This window comes from Zalophus californianus, chromosome 6 (assembly GCF_009762305.2).
Source record: "Zalophus californianus isolate mZalCal1 chromosome 6, mZalCal1.pri.v2, whole genome shotgun sequence".
Taxonomy (NCBI): domain Eukaryota; kingdom Metazoa; phylum Chordata; class Mammalia; order Carnivora; family Otariidae; genus Zalophus; species Zalophus californianus.
The window spans coordinates 128,620,708-128,646,995 of record NC_045600.1 but is presented as its reverse complement, the minus strand read 5'-3'; the positions used below and the strand labels follow the sequence as shown (position 1 = coordinate 128,646,995).

Sequence of the window (26,288 nt, the reverse complement as noted above, 5' to 3'; positions counted from 1 at the left end):
TCATAATAGCAGCGACCCAATTTGAAATCCCAAGGGGAATACTTCCAAATTTACTTTACATGCAGTACTGTTATTCTTCCCTTTCTGTGTACAATTAATTTTCTCCACCATGGTCTATTATGAGCATGGTGCTGGTGGGAGCCGTGGAGACAGTGCAGAGGTCAGCTGAAGAGGATTTAAGGAAAAGTCATGCATAACGTTGAGAGACTGAGCTGATGTGTAAGTGGTGTTCAGGATCCAATGATTTGGATTCGAGTATTTCCCATTGTTTTATCTCTGCAATATATTCAACTCCTAGTCTGTCACACACACTCCTTTTGGGATTATCTTTCTAAATTACAGATTTGAAAAATGACTTCGGCAGTTAAAATGCTCCACTTAAATAATTTGCCAAAAGTGTTGTGGTTGCAGTGAGAGAAGCCCATAATGGGTTCATAACCATATGTTTATCATGAATACCAGGAATTGGTATTAAAAGCTGATGAATATAAATGATCTTAATCTTTTGGAGTGAATGTTACTGAGAACTTATAAAATGTATTTTTTTAGGCACAACTTAATGGGAATTCAGAGATTGAATTGTTATTTTTGGACATAAATCAACTTGCAGTACTTTTAAGGTAGTGTGAGTAATTTCTATCATAGCTTTGATATCTTGGCAAAACTTGGGGTTCGTAGTTCATTTTTACTAAAGAGTTTTTGAGCATTAAATATGTTTTTTTATATTTTAATTTGTATTGTATTTGCGATTTGATTTGTATTTGTGAACCAGTCTTGGAAAAGACAAGTTTTAAAATAGATACATTTTAAAAGATTATATTTTCATTGTTATTTTATAGCTGTCTTTTTTTTTTTTTTAACCTTGATTTCAATATGCTGTTTTAGGTCAAACTGTATATAATTGTGGAGAAAAACTAACTGGTAGAATATAGGTTATATGCTGAATAGGTATTTCCTAAAAATATTGTCTTCAGGGTATAAAACCTTTATTTTGTTTCATATTTTATTTGAACATACTCATTGCTTACTTCATCTTTACATTGTTTTAACCTGTTAAAGGTTTTAAGTCATATTGTCTACTGTACAAGTAATTTTAAAGGTAATGATTGTTTTAGTAAATGAAAAGCTTTATGATTTGCCAAGGGTTGATGTAATGAGAAGTAATTAAAATTTAGTTTGATATGGTTTGTTACCAACTCCCTGACACACAATTGACATCACAGTTCTTTGTTTAATCCTCCTATTCCTTTTAAAAACAAAATCGTACGCAGATATGTTGTTTTTAAACGACTTGTGTTAGTTTTCATTGTGTATTTATTTGTAAATGAGGAAACTTGAAGTAAAAACTGTGGCTGTTGAAGTGTCAAAGGATTTTAAAAATGAATGTCCATTAGCTGGTTTTATATATTCTCTGTTTCTTCACTAGATTTGCTGACATTCTGAAAGAGAAAGTCTGGCAGGTCTTGTTTTGATGACTTTTTTATTTTTAGTTTCAAAAGTTTGGCATTCATTACTTTAGTGTGAACTTACAGTATCAGTATCAGTGTCTTAGTATTTATTTTTTTGGGAGTAACAGCAGGTTTTGTAGAAGTCATATTATTTACTTATACATTTAGGTTCTTAACACGAATTTGTTGTCCTTAAACGAGTTTTTGCTGTAATTTTATAGTCATTTTGTAAAATGTTGAAATAATCGAGTTTATTGGAAATAATAGCTGAAAGATACACATGGATGTTTAATCTCAGAATTTTTTTTCCCGTATCCATTTTTGCCTCCTTTTAAAATTTAAATGTATATTTTCATGAATGAAAGTTTAAGTTTTTATAAGTCGAATAAGATTAAATTGAATTATTAAGTCTTCAGTTGAGTAACCAAAGAAATATTTTTATGATTTTCTCTTTACATGACTTGAAAAGGATGTTTACTCTAAAGCAGAGCAAATATAGCTTGGAAAACATTTTCAAAAAGTAGGCACAATTATGCATATTGTTGTATATATCCCAAACCCAAATTATGATTTCTGTGGTGCAGTTCTTCATATTGCCTGCTCTCTCTAGGTGACTGAATATTACCTATTTGAGTATGTGAGATAACTTTTCTTTACTAATTTTTCTGCATAATCAGTGGAGAGTCACAAATACTGTCTTATATACATGGAATATTGTCTTACAGTCTGTATACACACAAGAGGAGCTGCTCTTGTTCAGAGATAAATTTCCATGCTTTGTTCACTTAAAGTGAAATGATCCAGTGGCATAATTGAAAATATATTTCACACATATCAAATCGCTGAATTATTTAGCAATTTAAGAACCAAAAATTTATATCACATTTAGTGAGTGATATATTAAATATAGACTATAGAATACTGTTAATTTTAAACAAAAGAGAAAAATGAAAGTTTTAGTCTGTTTGTCTTTTGAGATTCTTAACATAGTAGATCAAATCAGCTTTGTAATTCGACAGTTAGCACAATCTTACCTATTCTGTACTTAAGAACTTTTTTCTAAAGTGCCAATCATTGTGTCTATTTTATTTGAATGCTCTTGGTTTGCCTATGATATCCTGTGAAATTGCTTTTGGACTTTATGGCTAAAGCTATTTGAATTTCCTACAGTTAGAATTCCATGGAGCTTTAAGAACTGTGAACTTTCAATAAAGCAAAAGCCTATAAACTTAATGTCACTGAATCCCTATGTCTCCATTTTCTTACTCAGCGTGGTACATAGTTTTAACTTGATGGGTTCTAATATACCTTCTACCACTAAAATCCAACATTCTTAAATTTATGCTAATGCTAACAGGTTTCATTTTATGAAGGGCATGGAGTGAGTGTCAAAAATCTGTTTCTGATGCTAAAAGACATGACATAATACAAGGCATGAGCATTTGTATATCATGTCTGTTTATCTCCTATTGATAGTTTAAATTTCTAACTACTTCTAAGTCAGAAACTCTGTAAAGTTATGATATAGAAACAGTAAAGCAAGAAATAGCACCTTGATTTCCTTATCTCCAGAGCTCTCTGTGTAATCAATTTACAAAGTGTGACCCGTACACAACTTGTTTTCCTCCACATCACTTTTTTTTAAAGTCCTCTAAGTAGTATCTTGTTAATCTTTATAACAATGTCAGTAATGTTCCTGGCATGAGTTACTAATTTATTTAAACTACTGCCCATTGATTTTTTAAAAACATCTTTATAGAGGTATAATTTACACAGCATAAAATTTACCATTTTACATGTTCCATTTGATGAATTTTATTTAAATGTACACAGTTGAGGAACCCTCATCGCAATCGAGTTCTAGAATTTTTCCATTGTCCCCAAAAGTTCCCCAGTTCCTTTTTGTCACCAGCCCCTGTTCTTACCCCCAGCCAACTACTCATCTTTCTATAGTTTCACCTTTTCTAGAAATTACGTATGAATGGAATCATGTAATATGTAGCCTTTTGTGTCTGGCTTATTTTACTTAGCATAATGTTCTTGTATACAGTTTTGTGTTTTAGTAGTTTGGGTTTTTTTTATTGCTGAGTAACATTTTATTGTATGGATATGCCATATTTTGTTTATTCAGTAGGTGATTGACCATTTAAATTGTTTTTAATTTGGGCTGTTCTGAATAATATTGCTGTGAAGCTTTGTGCACAAGCTTTTTGTGGGCAAATGTTTTCCTTACTCTTGGGTAAATGCCTAGGAGTAGAATTGCTGGGTTGTGTGATTAACTATATTTTTCACTTTGAAAGAAAGTGCTAAGCTGTTTTCCAAAGTGGCTATACCATTTACATTCCTGCTAGCAATGTATAAGGGTTCTAGTCCCTCCATATCCTTGCCAGCATTTGGTATTTTCAGTCTTTTTATTGTGGCTGTTCTAGTAGCTGTATAGTAGCAACTCGTTATGATTTTATTTTGCATTTCCCTAGTAACTGAAGATTAAGCATCTTTTTATGTCCTCACAAATTTTGTATGTTGAAATCCTAACCCCCAAGATGATGGTATTAGGAAGTGGGGCCTTTGGGAGGTAATTAGGTCATCAGGGCAGAGCCCTCAAGAATGAGAGTAGTGCCCTTATCAAGGAAGCCCAAGAAGGCTCCCTCACCCTTTCCACCACGTCAGGTCACCATGAGAAAATAGGTGTTAATGAGAAAGCAGGCCCTCACTAGACACTGGGTCTGCCAGCACCTTGATCTCGGCTTCCCCAGCCTCCACAACAGTGAGAAATTTCTGTTGTTTTTAAGCCACCCAATTTATGGTATTTTGTTATAGCAGCCTGAACAGACTAAGATGGTATCTTTTTCTTGTGCTCATTTGCCATTTCTTTGGTGAAGTATATCTATTTAGAAATCTTTTGCTCAATTTTGTTGTGTTCTTTTTTTTTAAAGATTTATCCATTTTAGAGAGAGCAAGCGGGGTGGGGGAGGGGCAGAGAGAGGGAGACAGGCAGACTCCCTGCTGAGTGGGGAGCCCAACAGGGGACTCGATCCCAGGACCCTGAGATCATGACCTGAGCTGAAACCGAGAGTTGGACGCTCGATCAACTGAGCCACCCAGGTGCCCCTAAGTTGTTTGTGTTCTTATTAATAGTTGTTAAGAGTTCTTAATACGTTCTGATGTTAAAGGATAGTTTTCACAAAAAAAAGGTAAGATCGTGATTTCCATACAGATATAAAAATTTTAAAATGTATTAAACCTTTATTTTAACCTGTTAATAAGGAGACTGCTAAGGTATTATAACCAGTTCAAAGGAGGATGCAAAGAACAGAACATTTAGAGATTAAGAATATTGAAATGGGAACAAAGCTGGTTTTCTCCACAGGGACAGAGGGTTGTCTCTCCATGGGAAATAATTCATTTTTGTGTTTATAAACAAGGATTATTTTACATTGCTATCAGTGATCTACAACTTACAGAGTTGTGAAATTGCTCTCATAGAATGAGAATCAGCTAACCTGGAAGGAGATGTTAGAGACCAGGGGTTAGCAAACTCTGACCTATGGGCCAAATCTGACCCTCCACTTGATTTTGTAAATAAAGTTTTATTGGAAGACCGCCATGCCCATTCATACACATATTGTCTATGGCTGCTTTTGTGCTACAGTGTCAGAGTTGAGTAGTTGTGACAGTGACTCTATGATTCACAAAGCCTAAATTGTTTACTAAGTGGCCCCTTAGAGCAAGTTTGCCAACCCTACTCTTGTCTGAATGCAAGTCCTTTATCAGAGGTATTATGTATAAATATTTTCTCCTAGTCTGTGGCTTGCCTCTTCATGTTCTTTTATTTTATATATGGGATATTCAGTTGTTCCAGCACAATTTGTTAAAAAGACTTTCCTTTCTTTGTTGAATTTTCTTGGTAACTTTGTTGAAAATCAGTTGTCTGTAAACATATGGGTTGATTTCTAATGTTCTGTTAGTCTTTATGTCTCTCCTTATGACAACACCACATTGGCTTGATTAGTGTAACTCTATAGGAAGTTTGGAAATACCATGTAGGTCTTTCAGTTTTGTTGTTTTTCTTTTCAAATTTCTTTTGAAAAATAAATTTCATTGATTTTTTACAACCAGAGAAAATCAATTTTTCCTTCTTTTTGGGTATTTCATCTATATACATGTTTCTTTATGTTGCAGTAAGGAGGTAAAAATGAGGGCCTGGAAGACCTTTTACTGCACTGATCAATGGGGATTATTATACTTTTGAGTATAATTTCTGATCAATCTATTACTTGCTTTTTATTTATGTAACTTATGACTTGAAGCTTTTGTCTCTAATTTTACTGTGCCTCCCGCAGCATTGTGCCTCTTATCAATAATATAGGGACAGTGAAGGGCCAGACAAGGGGGCCAGATGGACATGCTTTGCATTGTGACTTCAGTAGGATGGACAATTGAAGGATGCCTTGAGACTGAGGGAGATTGCTTCTGCTTGTCCAACCCCTGTGGACCTGCTTCTGCTCCTCACTGATGGCCAGATCGTGGTGGTGGGAGTTAAGCAAAAAGAAGAGAAAGACTCAGGGTTTTGTCTCACACCAGACTACCTAAATGCATTTCGTTGTTGAATAAAAATCATGGAAATATGTGTAAAAAGATTAGTTGAAAGGATACCAAACAATTAGGATGGTTACTAGAAGAGTTCTCTTTGTGGCTTCTTTATAAATATAAAAGTCTATATTGCTTAAGGTTGGGAAGTAAACTGCGAACATCATTTTCTTTTAAGTCATATTTTATAATCAAGCCTTTCAGGGCCTATTATAGTGCTCAAATTTTAATCTTTCTATAAATGTGTAAATTCTGGTATTTATGTACATTTCATCCATATAAAATATAGATTTTATAGCATATATTTAAATTTTTAAGTTCTTGCATAGAAGGAACTAAACTAAAATAAATACTACTTTGAAATGTCTCAATATTTAACAAAATGTTTATAAGAAATATCACTCAGATATTGCAAGAACTAAAGTTCTACCAGCACCCTTAGGAGTCAAGCTTTAGCTTTTGAGAAAGTATCAGGTGTGTTTAAAATACTTTAAGGAATGTTATTTAACAACTATCGTGTTTTGAAACACCCTGATATGCTAATTAGGGGAAAATGAAATTTGGAATGTGGAAAATTGGATTTTCCCTTCTGTATTTTTCTGTCATTCTAAAATTTGTAAATAAACAAAGTGATTTTGTTCTTTTGAAATCCTGCTTTGTGTTCCTTTACTCAGGTCTCTGAATGCTCCACTTAGTTTCTCTAAACAGTGCTCTACATAAAGTATGTTAGTAGATCTTTGTAAAAATTGTGATGAATAACTTCCTATTTCTTCCTCACTGCTTAAAAAAATAAGGTAGTATTTCAGTATCCATCATTGAGACATTAAGCCTTGAATGGTAGTAGTTTATTTTCAACATCATTAAGGCTATTCAGAAGAATACTTTGTTAAACGTTTGTATTTCTCCCTTTGTCTTCATTTAATTATTTCTTAGTATTGCTCCTTATTAGGCTAAATTACTTTGGTATCTCTAATTAAAAATTAAATATCTTATAATGATCTGGCTTTTAAGAAGACAAGCCGACTAATGATGCCGAGCCTTTTCTCTTTGCTGTTGGCCCAGACATTGCCCGCTTTGGTTTCCTAATTTAGTAACAGAAATAAAACTATGCACGACTGGGCAGGTTTGGCATGCCGGCATCCAGCCAGGAAGCATGGGTTTCTTAAGTAAGTAGACCGATGGGGATTTGCGGAAAACACAGATTACGTTACATGAGCTTTGCGCTTCGCAAATCCCTAACTATTTAAAGGAACTCAGCTAACCCACGGCCACCGAAATAAAAGTCCATTTTGTTTAAACACACATGTACACTAAATGATGTATTGTTTCCTTTCCCAAAATTACCCTTCATCTTTATGTTTTTAACTTCTTACCTTTGTAAACTTAAAAAAAAAAAAAAACTTTCCTTTTTTAGTAAATAATACATCAAATTTAGTTAACTCCATTCAGTTATTTTATACATTTGTATTGCCTTTCAAAATAGCATACTATGAAAGAGTTGGTAATATACATACGTAATGTGCTTCTGTGTGAGGAAATGAAAGAAAACTCTGAGATGTAAAAAAACCAAAAAAACCCAAAAGGCTTGATTTTAGACAGCATGTCTGGCCCCTGCTTGCTGGATGTCTCTGCTGCACGGTGTGGGCATCATAATGCTCTGCATCATGCAGTGCTCCCTGTCCTCTCAGTGGGTCTGCAGTGGCTGCTTGCTTGAATATTTGAGCACTGGCTGCTTTTCCTCCTTGTTGGGGCCTCTTGTCTGGCATATCCGCAGTCGTCTTAAGTCTGTTGCCTCTGAATTTAGAGAAGAGCCTTGAGGCCTAAGGATTTTTTCCCCCCGCTTTTTTTCTCCTTCAAACTTTTATGTATTTCTTTTAGGCTCTGTCTTTCATTGTCAGATGAGGGCCGGTTATCCACCCTCGTGATCTTTTTTAAATTGGCTTTAGACTGTATGGAAACGCTGGAGGCAGGTAATTCTGAAGTATGTTTTCACGGAGAGAGGGAGAGACTGTCTCATCCCTTATAAGGCTTTTGAGAAATAGGGATGAACAATTGACTCTTTATTCACATTTGGGAGGATGTGGGTAGGGTATGGAGGAGAATATAATGTGCGTGCTCCAAATTATACTAAAGCTTTATTAGTTGTAATATGGAACAAAATGGATTTAATATAAATTTAAGTTGTCAAATTACATCAACTTTAGAATCAGTAAGATTTCTCATTGTAAAAATGCCATCTAAAAGAAGAAGAAAGAGTACTGATACGTCACAAACTTCTTGACCAAAAGTGGTCAGAAGGTTATTAATGTATAAAAAACATTTTCTAAAATGGCCTGTTCCTCGCATCAGGATTCCTCCCTTGTTCTTCCCTTCCCTATCTCATTCTTCTGCTATTCAGTTATTCCCGTGCTCTTAAAATCCACATTCTGGGGCGCCTGGGTAGCTCAGTTGGTTAAGCGTCTGACTCTTGATTTTGGCTTAGGTCGTGATCTCAGGGTCGTGAGATCGAGCCCCGTGTCGGGCTCCATGCTCAGTGGGGAATCTGCTTGAGATTCTCCCTCTCCCTCTGCCCCTCACCCCCACGTGCTCTCTCTCTTCCTTTTTCTCTCTAAAAATAAATAAATCTTCTAAAAAAAAAAATCCACATCCCATGGAGACTGACTGACTTTGCTTTCCTGAGAGAGGGGGCACTGTTCTAACAAGGTTTTGGCTAACTTAGAGATGGGTGGAGGGGAGGTCTCTGTTGTCAGAGACAGAAAGTGGTATCTAGTGGTTACTGTGTAATTCTGAACATGAGTGCAATCTGGTATGTAGTTATTTTTGCTTAGTAAATTTAATCTTTTAAATGCATTGGACTCATTGTTACTGCTAGTAGTACTAGTGGTAGTAATAACAATAATAATATCTTAAGTTACTCTAAAACGTGGTATATTTTGCTCCTTCTCCATATAATCAAGAGATTATTGTTATTGGTGGCACATTTACTAAGTATTTAAACTAGGCCGGGCATGCTATTAAGTGCTTAACTCTGTTTTTTCTGTTAATTTATCAGTTTAATAGTATGGGATAGGTATTATTGTTTTTTACTTCTTTTTAAGATGAGGAACCTGCAGCTTAGATAGACTGTCTTGCTAGAAATTACACAGCCAGTAAGTGGGGGGATCAAAGATTCTAATCCAGTTCATTCATTTTTTTAATGTAAAACAATGTACGTGTAGAAAAGTATACAGATTAAAAGTATATACATTGGGGGGGAGTGCCTGGGTGGCTCAGTTGGTTAAGAATCTGACTCTTGATTTTGGCTCAGGTCATGATCTCAGGGTCATGAGATTGAGCCCCAGGTTGCACTCCGCACTCGGCAGGGAGTCTGCTTGGGATTCTCCACCCCCCTCATCCCCCCAAATAAATAAATCTTAAAAAAAAATAAAAAGCATATTCTCAGTGAGTTTTCACAAAATAAATATAACTTTGTAACTAGCACCCCAATCAATAAATGAAATGTTACCAGAGCTCCACAAGCACCCTTGTGCTTCTTTCTAGTCACTGTTACCCCTTCCAAGGGCACTCTTCCAAGGCACCACTATTCCGACTTCCATTACCATTTCAGTTGTAAAGGTAAGTTAAAGATACTGCAATTGAGAATCTTGCTAAGGTGCAATATACTGTACTTATTAACAGTAAAAGACTTATTATGTCTGACCGTGGTCATTATGGACTTTTATTCCACATGTGATGCAAAGTCACTGGAGGATTCTGAGCAGAGGAGTGAGATGAAGTGACTTAAGTTTAAAAGGATCACTTAGGCGTCTGTGTACAGAAGGAGCCCAGGACAAACACTAGGAGTCAAGTTAGGAGACCAAGGAAATAACCCAGGTGAGAGATGATGGTAGCAGAACTATTGACTAGAAGCCTTTGGATTTGGGTTTATTTAGTGCTTTATAACTTTCACAATGTTTCACTCATTTTCTTTTATTCTCAGGGCAGGTTTTATCCCTGGTTATAGGTAAGGAATCTTGAGGCACGGAAAGGTTATTCAGGTAGAATCAAGACTTACACCAGGTTCTGATTCTCAGTCCAGTGTTTTTTCCAAGCTGTTAGCAGAAATACATAGTAAATTTTTTAGGCATTGTACTAACCTGTGGGACTATATTAGTTATCTATTGCTGCATAAAAATTACCACAAATTTAGCAGTTTAAGAAAGCCCATACATTTCTTATGTCAGTGTCTGTGGATCAGGGGTCTAGACAGAGCTTACCTGATCCTCCAGCCTAGGATCTCACAAGGCTGCAGTCAGGGTTGGGTGAGCCATGGCTGTGGGCTCATCTGAGACTCAACTGCAGAAGGGTATGCTTTTTACTAAAGATCCATTAATACTGTTTCTTGTGTGTGAGACTGGAACAAAAATGGCTGAAGTCATATAGTGAATCTCATATATTTTTGTATGTTAGCCATCTAACAAAGGAGTTCCTGACTATTTTTGCTGCTCAAGGGAGAGAATCCTAAAGGTTCTTGAAAGAATGGTGCCCTTGTCTTTTTTTTCTGTAGGATCCTTCCCTTCTTACATCAGCTTTAGATACATACACTTAGCATTTGGAGTACTAAAAACTTGTTCATTACAGTCTGTAAGAATCTTAGCGTCCAGACAGTGTGTTGGTGGGTGTTACCTGACTCCTCATTTTGCTGCCACTCCTAAACGTACTAATTAGGCCTGTTAATGGTTATTTTCTGTTTTGCTTCCTAATTGACTTTTACTTTTGCTCTTAGTCCAGTGTGAGGGTGATATTTTGCAGATTCTTAAGCTGATGAATTAAGAAAACTACCTTTGGAACCAACCTCTGGGTTCAGGAACAAAACCACTCTGAACCAAGATCTGAATCTCCAGTCCTGCAACTTTTCTGAATTCTGTCACAGCCAGTTGATTATTCTGAACTAGGCTTTCTTTTTATGGCATACAGCTGAGGGAAGCTGTCTGTAAAAAACTTTTTGGTACTCTCCTTCACAGATTTTTCGATTAGTCTGTTTCCTTATGCTTTTTGCTTTACTTATTTGAAGAAGAACTTCTGTTTACAAGATTGACAGACTGGATAATTCAGCCCAACCCTCTTTTAAGGACAATTAGAAAAACTGGATAGGGGGAAAAAGTCCGTTTTGAAGGCACTGCTGAGCTCACAAGGTGGTAGAGAATTCCCACACCAAAGAGACTGCAATCTTTACAAGCTATTTCCCATAGAAACAAACCTGAGTTGCTTGGTTGAGGCACAAGACATGTGCCTGAAAACAGGGAACTAATCAAAGACTGCTGGGGTCATGTGAAAATAATACAGAAGTCAAAGGTAGTTTGACCATCAAAGAGAATGATAATTGAAATGGATTGAAATGCATCAGATATATAAACTTTTCTGTGTTCATAATATTGCTCTTTAAAAAAAAACAAAAAACTTATTGGTAAACTCCAGAGGTTGGTAGGATACCAACTTGTTCTCTGAAAAATTTAAAGGGAAAGAATTAAACATTATTCTGCCTTTTCTAAACTAATTATATTTCAGGGTAACTAGTTGAATGAAGGAGAGTTTTTCTATATGGAACAATTAGAGCTAATAAATATAGAATGTTGAAATTAGGAAAATCAATACTTTGTAGTATCTAGCAGCAAAGATGATTAATAGCTTCCTGAACCACTAGGTAAAAAGTCGATAGAGAACTTTGTATTGGATGGATCAGGCTGGTGACACCTAGATCCATTAATTAATCTTGACATCACTGAAAGTAGGTCAAGCAGACATTATATCCTTCCCAGTGTGATGCAACTGGAAGTAGATAGCCCTGCCCTTAAGATACAGTCTTACCAAAGAAAATTGAACCTGGATCTATTTAAGCTTTTCTAACTACCATTTTACAGGGAATGTAAGGGATAGGTAAATATTTTAAATGACACCATGAAGACACAATAAATCATATTTAGAATGCTGGAAATTCTGGAATAGATATCAAGTTTTTTTAAGATTTTGTTTATTAGAGAACACGCACAAGCAGGGGAAGCAGTGGAGGCAGAGGGAGAAGCAGGCTCCTCGCTGAGCAGGGAGCCCGACGTGGGGCTCGATCCCAGGACCCCGGGACCGTGACCTGAGCCAAAGGCAGACGCTTACCTGACTGAGCCACCCAGGTGCCCCTTAGTTATCCAATATTTTAAATGAAAACATGAAAAAAAGCAGGAAGGAACTATTATAAATCAAAAGGGACTTAAGAATCCTATCATCCAAATGCAGTTATTGGGCTTTCTTTGGATTTTGATTTAAATGAATTTGGCAAAAAACATGTTTTGTAAATACCAGGGCAAGTTGATCGTGGATAGTGTATTAGACAATATTAAGAAATTCTTGATTTTTTTAAGGTATAATAATAGTATTGTGGGTTTATTTTTAAAAAGTCCTTACCTGTTAGAATATATACTGAGGTATTTTTGCAGGTGAAACACTTCATAAGGTGAATCTGAAAGAAAGCCTTTGTATGGACTGCAGCCCAGCTTCCAGTCACCTGGGCTGTCAAAACCATAAAACTTCCTGACATTGCATTCAGATTGCTTATGTCCCCAAGTGCCTGACAGCAGCAAATAGAAATTTTTTCAGGCAGAAGATAATATTATCCTAGGTCTCAAATTATTTCTGTAACCTGTTTTTCAAATCTAAAGCTCACCTAATGGAATGCGTAAAACAACATATTCTGCAACTGAAGAATACACATTCTTCTCAAGCACTTGGAACGTTTACAAAAATTGAACAGGAAGCGGAATACCATCTTTGTCACAGCTACTCTGCCATTGTAGCCTGAAAGTGATCAAGGACAATGTGTTAATGATGCATATAAATAATAAGGGAAACTTTGTATAGAAACTTGGATGGTGGGGCACCTGGGTGGCTCAGTCGTTAAGCGTCTGCCTTCGGCTCAGGTCATGGTCCCAGGGTCCTGGGATCGAGCCCCACATTGGGCTCCCTGCTCCGCGGGAAGCCTGCTTCTCCCTCTCCCACGCCCCTGCTTGTGTTCCATCTCTCGCTGTGTCTCTGTCTGTCAAATAAAATCTTAAAAAAAAAAAAAAAAAAAAAGAAACTTGGATGGTCAGCCAGAATTGACATGGGGGTGGTGGACAGAGTTTGCTCCTATTTGACATAGATGGTCAAATAATGAAAAGGTAAGTCTCACCATGGGAGAAAACATTTGCAGTACATGTAACTGACAAAGGCTTATATCTGTAGTGAACTCCTACAAATCAATATTGAAAAAGACCAACAACCTAGCTTTAAAAATCACCAGGAGTCTTAAATAGATACTTCCCTAAAGAGGAAATCTAAATGCTTAATAAATGCATGTTAATATGTTGAGCTTCATTAATCACCAGGGTCATGCAAATTGAAACCACAGTAGGATTCCACTAAATAACAACTAGACCCCAAAAGGTTGACAAAACTAAGCATTTATGAACTCGTAGAGCAATAGGGACTGTCATACCCTATAGTGTTGATGATGTTCATATATAATGAGCCAAAAGACATGTATTGTAATGTCCATTAAGTTCACAAGATTCATAATGGCCCCAAACAAGAAACAACACATGTCCTTTAACAAGAAAAAAGATCAAAGTGGTTAATTTAGGCAATGAAATATTATACAACAGTGAAAAGAGGCAGGCAGCTACATTTCACAGTATGTTTAAATCTCACAAATATAATAAGCAAAAGAAGCCAGTCACAAAGAATGCGTGGTATATGATTCCAATTATATAAAGTTATAAAATAAGCAAAACTAAATCGTAGTCTTCAGGGATGCTTACTTGGGTGGTAAAAGTGAAAGGACAAGTGAAGAGGTGATTTTCATAAAAGTCAGGATTGTGTCTTTTAGGGACTTCCAACTTCCAGGGAGGTTATAGTTAGTTGAGTCAGGCAAATGATTCCACTGTTTTTTTAAAAAAAAAAGAAAAAAAGGAAAAACTGGGCAAATTTCAAAAATCCTATTTTTAGAAGTATCAGAAACCATAGAAGCAATTTGAGACATTAGGTGATTAATCTTATTTATCTTTGTATCTCCCACAGCTTTTGGTTCCCTGCTTTTCACATGGGTAGTCAATTAATATTAAATGAATGAAAACAAAGTCAGAGGGAAAAGGCACATATCTGGAAAGGAAGATGGAGAAAAATGTTTGCTGCTTCCTATAGTCAAAGTGTAAGGAGAAAGGACTATATTATCTGGGCACCCAAGGGAGAGAGACTTGTCACACTTGATCCTGCATGGGACCCAAAGATATCATGCTATAAAAATTTGACAGTCCTGTTTCAGTCATCTGATAATATGTATGTGTGTGATATATGATATGCCTTTAAAAACATACCCATTATTGGGGCACCTGGGTGGCTCAGTCGGTTAAGCATCTGCCTTCGGCTGAGGTCATGATCCCAGGGTCCTGGGATCGAGTCCCGCATTGGTCTCCCAGCTCAGCAGAGAGTCTGCTTGTCCCAATCTCTGCTCCTCCTCCCCTTGCTCTTGCCCTCTCTCTCAAATAAATAAATAAAATCCTAAAAAGAAAACAAAAAGCAAAAAAAAAAAAAATACCCATTATTTCTGTTTTGGGAAATTAAATTTTTCTGTCTTGTAGTCTTACCTCTTATTATCTTTTGTAGTTTTCTTCCTAGGGAGATTTTGGTGAAGCCATGATACTGATTTGGAATCCTAGAGTCTTAGCACAGGAATAGACCTTATATGGAACATGCTATTTCCTCATGATTAGATTGAGGTTATATATTTTTGGCAAGAATACCACTAAAGTGATCTTGTGTTCTTCTCAGCGCATTATGTTCGGGGGTACAGGATATCACTGTGTCTTATTACTTGTGATTGCTGGTGATTAACCTTGATCCCTCGGTTAAGCTGATGGCTTTTGGGTTTCTCCACTTTTCATTTTCCCTTTGTAATTTGAAAAGTATCTTGGAAATACTTCAAAACTATGTCATTAAGCTGTTTCTCCTCAGACCTTCACTTTCTGATTTTAGCATTCATCAGCATTCTTGACTGCAATGGTGATTACTGTGATGTTTGCTTAATGTAACATTTGTATTTCCCTCGTTTCTTCTACATCTATTAATTGAAATTCTTTTTTTAAAGATTTTATTTATTTAAGAGAGAGAGAGAGAGCACGAGCTGGGGAAAGGGACAAACAGACTCCCTGCTGAGCAGGGAGCCCAAGATGGGGGTCATGGGATCATGACCTGAGCCGAAGTCAAAGACTTAACTGACTGAGCCACCCAGGTGCCTATATTAATTGAAATCTGTAAGGAATTTTCCCTCTTTTATTTCTTCACGCCAGTAAGAACTCATAGATATTTATTTTATTCTATGGGTTATAATCCAGTGCCATTATTTTGTTGTTCAAATTGTCCTAATGTTAGCCATTGGGAGCTCCTTCTGGTTGGCTCCTGTGTCTTTTTGACATTTCCCCATCCTTTTTCAAGTACTTCCTTATTTTGTCCCATCACAAGATGTTTCAGGCTTATTTTGTATTTTCTGTGTCTCAAACCTGGTTTCTTTCATTGGAGAGTGATACTTAGAAACCCAGATCTGGGTTGTTTTTGCCAGTAATATTTTGTCTAAAGCTTGGCATTGTGAAACTGATTTTTTTGCTAATAAATGGGTATGAAATCATTTTCGGTCATGATTTTATCAGCTGTCAAGTTACCTGTCCCTCCCACTCTTAAATCACTTACACATTGGAAAAGCAAGTCCTCTATCAAAGTAATGTATAAAAATGTCTAATAGCATAGAGGCATACAGAAGAAACCTGTAGTACTTTCTTTACCTTTACATCAAGAATTTTAATGCTGCAATCTTGATGTACTATGATTATGGTCTTCTAGTAACCTTGTCAAAAAGCAAATGAAGTTAGATTGTTTTAGTTTATTCTTAATAGCTCGTCTATATTGGTTCCAAATTCATACCACGTTCCTTTTTGTAAACATTTCTAAACAGATTTATTGTATATTTTACTGCATACCATAAAATTCACGATACAAGGATTCAGTGTGTTTCAAATGGGCATTGTAAATTCTAAATTTTTGGTAAACTTTGCAGTTGTACCACCATCACCATGATCTAGTTTTAGAACACTTTCATCCTCACAAAAAGTTTCCTCATGCGCAATTGTAATCTGTCTCCACTCCCACTCTAAGACACAGATAGGTTCTGATCTGTTTCTCTAGTTTTGCTTTTTATGGAGATTTCACATAAATAGAATCATACAATATATAGTATTTTGTATTTGGGTACTTTTACTTAGCTTAATGTTTTTGTTGTTAGTTTATGTAGTTGTGTGTCTTGGTAGTTCATTCCTTTGTGTATATCTGATTTATATTTTGTTGTATGGATATATAGTGTTTTCTTTGTGCATTTGCCAGTTGATGAGTTGTTTGCAGTTTTTGGCAATTATGAATAGTGTCGTTTAGGGACATTTGTGTACAAGTGTTTGTGGGACATACCTCTTAATTTTTCTTGGGTAAATACCTAGAAATAGAATTTCTGAGTGCATCATAAATGTAGATTACCTTTTGAAGAAACAAACTCTTTCAAAGTAGCTGTACCATTTCACATTCCTACAGCAATGTGTGAGGGTTCTTTTTTTTTTTTTTTTTTTCGCCATATACTCCCCAGCACTTGGTTTGTCAGTCTTTTGATTAGTGGGTTAGGTAGTGATGTCTCATTGTGGTTTTAAGCTGAACTTCCCTAATCACTAATGATATTGAGCATCTTTTTACATGATAATTTTCCATTTCTGTGTGTTCCTAGGTGAAGGGTGAAGTATCCATTTCTTTTTTTTTTTTTTTTAAGATTTTATTTATTTATTTGACAGAGAGAGACACAGCAAGAGAGGGAACACAAGCAGGGGAGTGGGAGAGGGAGAAGCAGGCTTCCCGCGGAGCAGGGAGCCCGATGTGGGGCTCGATCCCAGGACCCTGGGATCATGACCTGAGCCAAAGGCAGACGCTTAACGACTGAGCCACCCAGGCGCCTCGAAGTATCCATTTCTTAATTGTGTTGTTCCTCTTCTTACTTTTACAAGTTCTTTATTGATTTCAGATACAAGCCTTTTATCAAATGTATGATTTGCAAATATTTTCTTCCAGTCTCTGGCTTCCCTTTTAATTTTCCTAATGTTGTCTTTTGAAGAGCAAAAATTTTCAATTTTTATGAAGCCCAGTTTGTAAATTTTCTCCTCAATTCTCTTGTAGGATTCATAGTTTTATCTTTTACATTTAGTCTGGCCAATTTTCAGTTGACCTTTTTGTGTGATGGAGGTTATGTCTAAGTTCATTTGTTTTTGCATGTGGATATCTACCTATTCTAGCACCATTTGTTAAAAAGCAAACTATCTTTACGTCATTGTCTTGGTACCTGTATCAAAAATCATTTGGCTATAATTACAAGAGTTTATTTCTAGACTCTGTATTAACCCACTCATCTGGCATTATGTCACTATCACACTGTCCTGTTTACCGTGGTTTTATAGTAAGTCTTAAAATGAGGTAGAACCAGTTCTCCAACTTTTTTCTTTTCTAAATTGCTTTACCTATTTTGGGTGCTTTCTTTTCCATATAAATATTAGGATTAGGAAATTGTTAATTTTCTTTAGGATCAGTACTGTTTATAAAAAATTGTTTGAAAAAATTTACCTATGAAGCAATATGTGCTTGGCTTTTTCATTGTGTAAATATTTTAAATTACTAATTTAATTTCTTTACTTGTTATAGCTCTATTAAGATTTTCTATTTCTCCTTTAATCTCTTTTTTAAAAAAGATTTTAAGTAATCTCTGTACCCAGTGTGGGACTCGAACTTACAACCCAGAGATCAAGAGTTTCATGTTCTACTGACTGAGCCAGCCAGGCACCCCATCTCCTTTAATCTCTCTCTTTTTTCTTTTTTTAAAGATTTTATCCATTTAATTGACAGAGAGAGACAGCGAGAGAGGGAACACAAGCAGGGGGAGTGCAAGAGGGAGAAGCAGGCTTCCCGCCGAGCAGGGAGCCCGATGCGGGGCTCGATCCCAGGACCCCAGGATCATGACCTGAGCCGAAGGCAGTTGCTTAACCAGCTAAACCACCCAGGCGCCCCTCCTTTAATCTCTTTGATAATTTTTAAGGAATTTGTCCGTTTCATCTACACTCACTGGTTTTTCGCATGAAGTTATTCATAATGTTCTCATACAATTATTTTAATTTCTGTAGAGTTATTCCTAATTTTGGTAATATGTGTTCTTTCTCTCTCCCTTTCTTGCTCTCATTCTCTTTGGTTAGTCTAGCTAAAAATGTTTGCCAATTTTGTTGTTCTTTTAAAAGAACCAACTTTTGGTTTCGTTGGCTTTCTCTGTTATTTTTCTGTTTTATAATTTATGGATTGTTACTCTGATTTTATTTCCTTCAACTTTGGATTTGATTTACTTTTCTCATTCTAGCTTCTTGAGGTGGAAACTTATATATTTTTAGATCTTTCTAGCTAACACAAGCATTTTAAAAAGTATAAATACGCTTATTAAAGCACTACTTTTGCGGCTTCTCATGAATTTTTAGTGTTGTATTTTTTTCATTCAATTCAAGATATTTTCTAATTCTCTTCATGATTTCTTTTTCACTCATGAGCTATTGAGAAGTGTGTTATTCAATTTCCAAATGTTTGGGGACTTCCCAAATTTCTCTCTTGATTTCTGATATAATTCTGTTGTGGTCAGAGAATATACTTGCATGTCTTCCCTTTTCTTTTTTTTAATTTAATAAGACTTATTTTATAGTCTAACACAGGGTTTGGGAAACTATGACCCACAGGCCAGTTGTGGCCTGTGGCCTTTTTTTAAAATGGCTTACAAGATAAGAAAGGGTTTTAAAGGGTACTTTTTAAAAAAAAAAAAGAAGGTTATTATATAGTGTTAAAGGTGTAAATACATCAAGAAGATATAATAATTGTAAATGTTTAATGGGTTCAACAGTAGAGCACCCAAATATACAAAGCAAAACCAACAGAGCTAAAAGAAATAAACAGTAATAAAGTAATATTGGGGACATTAATACTCCATTCTCAATAACGGGTGCATCATCCAGACCGGAAATCAAATAAGCTTCAGATTTGAACAACACTGTAGACAAATGGACCTAACAGTCATTTACGGAAAATTCTATCCAACAACAGCAGAATACATTTTCTTCTCAAGTGCACATAGATCATATGTTGAGCCACAAAACTAGTCTTAGAAAATTCAAGAAGATTGAAATAATACCCAGTATCTTCTCTGACCACAATGGCATGAAACTAGAAATCAACCAGAGGAAAACTGGAAAATTCACAAACACATGGACATTAAGCCAGACTCTCCTAAATGCGCAGTAGAATAAGGAAGAAATTATAGAAGACATTCAAAATTTGCTTGAGAGAAAAATGAAAATACAACATAACAGAGCTTATGGGGTGCAGTAAAAAGCAGTTTTAGGAGCAAAGTTTGTAGCAGTAAACATCTACATTAAGAAACGGTAGGGGCACCTGGGTGGCTCAGTTAGTTAAGCACTGGACTCTTACTTTTGGCTCAGGCCATGATCTCACAGTCCTAAGATTGAGACCTGAGTCAAGCTCTGTGCTCAGCAGGGAGTCTGCTCTCCCTCTGCCCCTCCCCCTGCTCTTGTGAGCTCTCTCTCTCTCAAAATAAATAATAAACATTTTTTTAAAAAGTAGAAGGTAGAAATAGTAAAGATCTAAAATTTCTTAGAAACATACAACTTACCAAGGCTGAATCAGGAAGAAATAGAAAATCCAAATAGACCAATTAGTAAGGAGATTGATTCTGGAATCAAATGTCTCCCAGTGAAAAAAAGCCTAGGACCAGATGCCTCCACTGGTGAATTTTTCAAACATTTAAAGAAAAATTAACACCAACCCTTCTAATACTCTTCCAAAATATTGAAGAGGAGAGAACACCCCTTACTCATTTTACAAGGCCAGCATTTTTCTTTTCCTTTTTTTTTTTTAAAGATTTTATTTATTTATTTGACAGAGAGAATATAAGCAGGGGGAGCAAGAATGGGAGAAGGAGAAGCAGACTCCCTGCTGAGCAGGGAACCTGACGTGGGGCTCGATCCCAGGACCCCGGGATCATGACCTGAGCCAAAGGCAGACGCTTAACCAACTGAGCCACTCAGGCGCACCAAGTCCAGCATTTTTCTGATACCAAAACCATAAAAAGGACTCTACTAAAAAGGTAAACTACTGGCCGTTATTTCTGATGACTATACATGCAAAAATTCTCAATAAAATACTAGCAAACCAAGTTCAGCAGCACATTAAAAGGATCATTCACCTTGATTATGTGAGATTTATCCCTGGGATGCCAGGATAGTTCAACATACACAAATCTGTCAATGTGATACATCACATTAATAAAATGAAAAAAAATCATAATTATCTCAATAGACGCATAAAAAGCATTTGCCAAAATTCAACATCCATTCGTGGTAAAAACTCTTTAACAAATTAGGCATGGAAAGAACATATTTCAAATGATAAAGATCATGTATGATAAGCTCACAGCTAACATCATACCCAACGGTGAAAGGTTAAAACTTTTCCTCTGAGATCAGGAAAAACACAGGGTTGCACACTTTTACTACTTTTATTCAACATAGTACTGGAATTCCTCGCTAGAGCAATAGGCAAGTAAAAGACATATAAGTTATCAGAATTGGAAAGGTAAAAATAAAATTTCTATTGGCGGATGACATTTTATATAGAGAAAAATTTAAAGACTCAAACTATTAGATCTAATAAAGGAATTCAGTAAAGTTGCAGGATACAAAATTAGCATTAAAAAATCAGTAGCATTTCTATACACTAATAAAATTTCTGAAAAAGAAATAAATAGAACCCATTTACAATAGCGTCAAAAACAATAAATACCTAGGAATAAATTTAACTAAGGAGGCCAAAGATTGCTGTACTCAAAACTATAAGACATTGATGGAAGAGATTGAAGACTCATATATAAGTAGCAAAGTATCCTGTATTTATGGTTGGAAAAATTGCTATTGTTAAAATGTTAATACTATTGAAAGTCAGCTATACATTCAGTGCAATCCCTACCAAGATTCCAGTGGCATTTTTTACAGAAGTAGGAAAAACACTCCTAAAATATATGGAACCACAAAAGATCCCAAATAGCCAAAGAAATCCTGAGAAAGAAGAACAAAGCAGGAAGTATCACACTCCCTGATTTCAAGGTATACTATAAAGCTCTAGTCATCAAAACAGTATGGTACTGGCGTAAAAACAGACAAATGGACCAATGGAACAGAATTGAAAGCCCAGAAATAAACCCAAGCATATAGAGTCAACTAAGGTATGACAAAGGAGCTAAGAGTACTCAATGGAGAAAAAACATTCACTTTATTAAGTGGTGCTGGGATAATTGGATAATTGGATATTCACATATAAAACAATTGAACTCAGCCATATTTTACACCACTTAACAAAAATTAAACTTGAAATGAATTAAAGACTTAAATGCAAAACCTGAAACCATGAAACTCCAAGAAGAAAAAATGGGAATAAGACCATGGACATGGGTGTTGGTAATGATTTTTTGGATATGACACCTAAAACTAAAGCAATAACATAAAAAATAAACAAGTGAGACTGATTAAAAAGCTTCTGCACAGCAAAAGAAACCATTAACAAAATGAAAAGACAATCTACAGAATGGGAAAAAATATTTGCAGACTTCATACCTGATAAGGGGATAATAAGCAAAATATATAAAGAACTCCTACAACTCTATAACAAAAAACCCAAATAACCCAATTTAAAAATGGGCAAAAGACCTGAATAGCTGTTTCTCCGTAGAAGATATACAAAAGGCCAACAGGTACATGAAAAGATGCTCAACATCACTGGTCATTAGGGAAATGTAGTTTCCTTAACCATAATGAGATACCACTTCATGCCTGTTACAGTGGCCATCATGAAAAAGGCAAGAGATAGCAAATGCTGGCCTGGATGTGGAGGAAAGGGAAACCTTGTCCACTGTTGGTGGGATTGTAAGTTAATATGACCACCCTGGAAAACTCTGTGGAGGATCCTCAAAAAATTAAGAATGTAAATACCATATGATCCAACAAAAGAAATAAAAATTCTAACTTGAAAAGGTATCTACCTTTATATTCATAGCAGTGTTATTTACAATAGGCAAGACATGGAAACAACTTAAGTGTCCATTGGTGAATGAATTGATAAATTGTCGGGTGTGTGTGTGTGGATGGGAGACCGATCTGAATATTACTTAGCCCTAAAAAACAAGGAAATCCTGCCACTTGCAAAAACATGGATAGAATGTGAAGACATTATGCTAAGTGAAATAAATCAGACAGAAAAAGACAAGTGTGTATGATCTCACTTCTCTGTGTAATTAAAAAAAAAAAGAAAACTCAATGAAACAGATTAGACTTGTTACCAGAGTCAGAGCATGGTAGGAGGGGGAAATGGAGGAAGATGGTCATAAGGTACAAACTTGCAGTTATAAGGTAAATTTAAGTACCAGGGATGTAATGTACAACATGATGACTATTGCCAACCCTGCCAAATGATTTATAAGAAAGTTGTGAAGAGTCACTTCTAAGAGTTCTCATCATAAACATTTTTTCCTTTTTTCTCTTTTTAAATTTTATCTATATGAGATGTAGAATGTTAGCTGAAACTATTGTGGTAATCGTTTCACAGTATATGTAAATAAAACCATCATGCTGTATGTCTTTAGTTTATACAGTGATATATATCAATTGTTTGATAGATAGATCATGTACTATGCATAAAACAAGTCTCAGTAAATTTAAAAGAACTGGATTCCTTCCTGTTGATTTTAGTAACCATCTGGTATCGTTTTGTTTCAGCTCTACACACTTTCTTTAATATTTCTTACAGGGCGAGTCTACTAGCAAATGGTTTTTTCACTTCTTGTTCATCTGAGAATGTCTTTATTTTGACTTTATTTTTGAAGGATAGTTTTACTGAATAAATAATTCTTGATTAGATTTTTTCAGCTTTTTAAATATGTCATTTTAGTGTCTTCTGACTTCCATGGTGTCTGATAAGAACTCAGTTTTTGTATTGTTCTCTATGTTTGAATCATTTTTCTCTTTTGGCTTTCAAGATTTCTTGTTTGTATTTATCTTTCAGGAATGGGACTATTATATGTCTTAAGTATGGATCTTTTTATGGTTGTCCTACTTGGCATTAATTGAACTTCTTGGATATGTAGATTAATATTTTTCATCAAATATGGGACATCTTTGGCCATTGTTCTTTTACATTCTTTCTACCACTTTCTCCCATTTCTCTCCTTCTGGGACCCCCATTATGCATATGATAGTATCTCACAGGTCTCTGAGGCTCTGTTCAGTTTCCTTTGATTTTTTTTCTCTGTACTCCAAATTTGATAATTTCTGATGATATGTCTTTGAGTTTATTGATTCTTTCCTCTGCCATCTCAAATCCACTCCTAAGACCATCTAGTACATTTTTCATTTCTGTTACTATATTTTCACTTTTAGAATTTTTCTTTGGTTCTTTTTATGGTTTGTATTTTTATGTTTAAATTCTCTATCAATTGAGTCATTGTCATCATATTTTTCTTTAGTTTTTTGGACATGGTTTCCACTGATTCTTTAAACATATTTATAACAACTGCTTTGAAATCTTTGCCAAGTTCAACATCTGGACTTATTCAGAGTCGGTTTCTGTTGACTGCCTAAAATTTGTTTTCTCCTGGCGGTGGGTCACATTTTGCTGTTTTTTTCCATGTCTTGTATTTTGTTGTTGTTATTGTTGAAAACCGAAAAGTGTAGGTAATATATTGTGGTGACTTTGGATTTTGATTGATTTTTCTGAGAGTTGTTTTTATTTATTTGTTAATTTCCTGGGTTTAAATCACAGAAGCCCCCCCACACACACCCGTGGTATAGCCTCTGAAGACTCCACTCAGATTTTAGTCTTATTTTTATTTTTTAACCTGGATTTGTAGCTGTTGCCACTGTGTATAGTTTAGGAGTAGTCATTGATTTGGAAAGAGCTTTGCTAAAACATTTCAAGGCCGTAAGACTTCTGTCTTCTGCTGACTGAAATGTGTTTGGACTAGAGTGTGCACTCAAAGGCAGTCAGTTATCACATCTGCCTTGGCTTTTACTTTCCATGGATTCTCTTGGGTTCTCCTGCACTACACTTAGTTTCCCGGTTGTCAAAGGACTTGTGGAGAACTTATCAAACACTTATTTGGCTCTCATTTCCAGAATCTCTTAATTAAATTTCTGGCTGTTCAACCACTTATTCCAACTGGGTCTGCAGTCCCAGGGTAACAAAACAGATGCTGTTTATTTTCCTCATTCTTTTCCTACAGTTTGACTACTTGTAGCTGAAAAAAGCTGTGGAATTTTGTCCACTGCCCCAAATCAAGGATGCCCTCTCTGACTGCCTGGCTGGTGGTTTTCAGTCAGCCCTGCCTTGGTATAAACTAATGTTCTTGAGATTGAGCTTGGTGGTAGGATGGGATAGGAGCCACCCCAAGCAAGAAAAGGCTGCAGGCTCCCACTGTTCTTGAATGAAGCTTTAACAGGTTTTCAAGAACAAACTTTTCCGAATTTATTGTCTGCCTTTGATTGATTTCCAGAGCCCTGAAATAGTTTTGTTTTTTAGTTTTGTCCAGTGTTATGCTTGGTTTTGGTGGAGAGACTGCACCAAATTCTTCATATCACAATAGGTGCCCCACTCTTTTTAAATATTCACAAGCCATTTATTTAATTAACTGTTTAAAATGTTGAAGGGGCTCCTGGAGCTGCAGACCTGCTATTTTTGTAATGCATTTTGTGGCAATATCTTTCTATTCCTGGTTCTCTGGCACTTATATTCTAAAGTTACTGGACAAGGTTCTGTGTCTATAGTTATTGATAAAAACAGTTGAGAATATACTTTTTATATTCTTTCAGTATCTTGGGATGCTATTTCTCTGGCTAAATAAACTGCTTTAAAGTGTGTGAAAGTCTTCATAGCTCCTTTACCCAACCTGGGCTTTAAGTTCCTCTCTAGGATAAGTTTGAACAACACCCTCTTTAGTGGAAAAGGTGGAATTGTGTCATGTGTTACCTAATTATTCTTGCTTCAAGCATAGCTTGAGAAGTCTTTTTGGTATCCTTAGTACTTTTCTGAAGTGTGGCTCATCTGGGACAATGGAGTTTGCTCCATTCTTGCGGGTAGATTCATGTCTAAAACTATTATCATAGACAAGTGTAAATCTTTGATTATAGTTTTCTCAGAAAGCAGTAAGATATATATATAACTTCAGACCTTGGATTTTATGTACTTAGGGCACGATTGATTGATTGATTGATGGTATTATTTAACATCAGTTTTTATTCCTTTTTACTCCAAAAGAATAAAGTAATAATAGCTGGAAAATGGCTTTTGTAGATTTTCCGCTTTTCAGAGAGTGAATAGATTAAAACAAGTAAGCCTGCAATTCGTGTAATAATTCCCAGAAGAGCACCATATAACTTTATTGTTGGCTATTTAACACACAAAGCATTATTGAGTTATTGAGGACAACAGCAGATCAACAGACAATAGTATCCAGGCAACAGAAAAGTAAATTCATTCATTTTATTGTTTTAGGTGCTACTATTCCTGTATTGTTCCTGTGATGCCAAGAGTGTTTTGGTGTTTTGAATCACTAACCTAATTAACTTTCTTACAGTCTAATTATAGGCTGAACTTGCAGTGCAAAGTTGCTCCTATCCTAAAATGTTTGTGGTGGGAAACAGTTCCTACATCCCATTGAAGTGCCACTGGCAGTCCATATGTTTGTTTGCTTTTTTGTTGAAGTTTTAATTTTGAGATAAGTATAGATTCCCATGTCCATATGCTTTGACCCAATCATATTTTTCTTTTTAATTTTTTCCAACTATTACCTAATTTTGCAAAAACTGGCTACTGCTACTTTGTGTGTAATGAGAAAGGGTCATGTAGAAAGGTTAGAAGTCTGAAACTCAGCGACCCTCATTTTGTTAAGCACCAACTAGGACAATGGTCATGATTAAGACAAGGTATTAGAAACATCTTTGCCTACTAGTAGTCTGTTTCCTATCCATGAAACTTTATTTTAAAGTATGAATTTGTAACAAAAAATATTACATT

The 26,288-nt window shown here is 35.6% G+C and overlaps 1 protein-coding gene and 1 long non-coding RNA gene across 4 annotated transcripts in view; one reads left to right on the top strand and one right to left on the bottom strand.

Annotated features, from left to right (window-relative positions):
- LOC113909759 overlaps nucleotides 1-7,647 on the bottom strand; it is a 44,141-nt gene extending 36,494 nt beyond the window's left edge. Inside the window, exon 1 of the long non-coding RNA XR_003515807.1 lies at nucleotides 7,553-7,647. This is a non-coding gene — a long non-coding RNA (uncharacterized LOC113909759). The remainder of the gene's footprint in view (nucleotides 1-7,552) is intronic.
- Nucleotides 1-26,288, top strand: part of LRRC28 (leucine rich repeat containing 28) — a 158,117-nt gene that overhangs the window by 47,559 nt on the left and 84,270 nt on the right. The gene's annotated exons all lie outside the window — the stretch shown is intronic.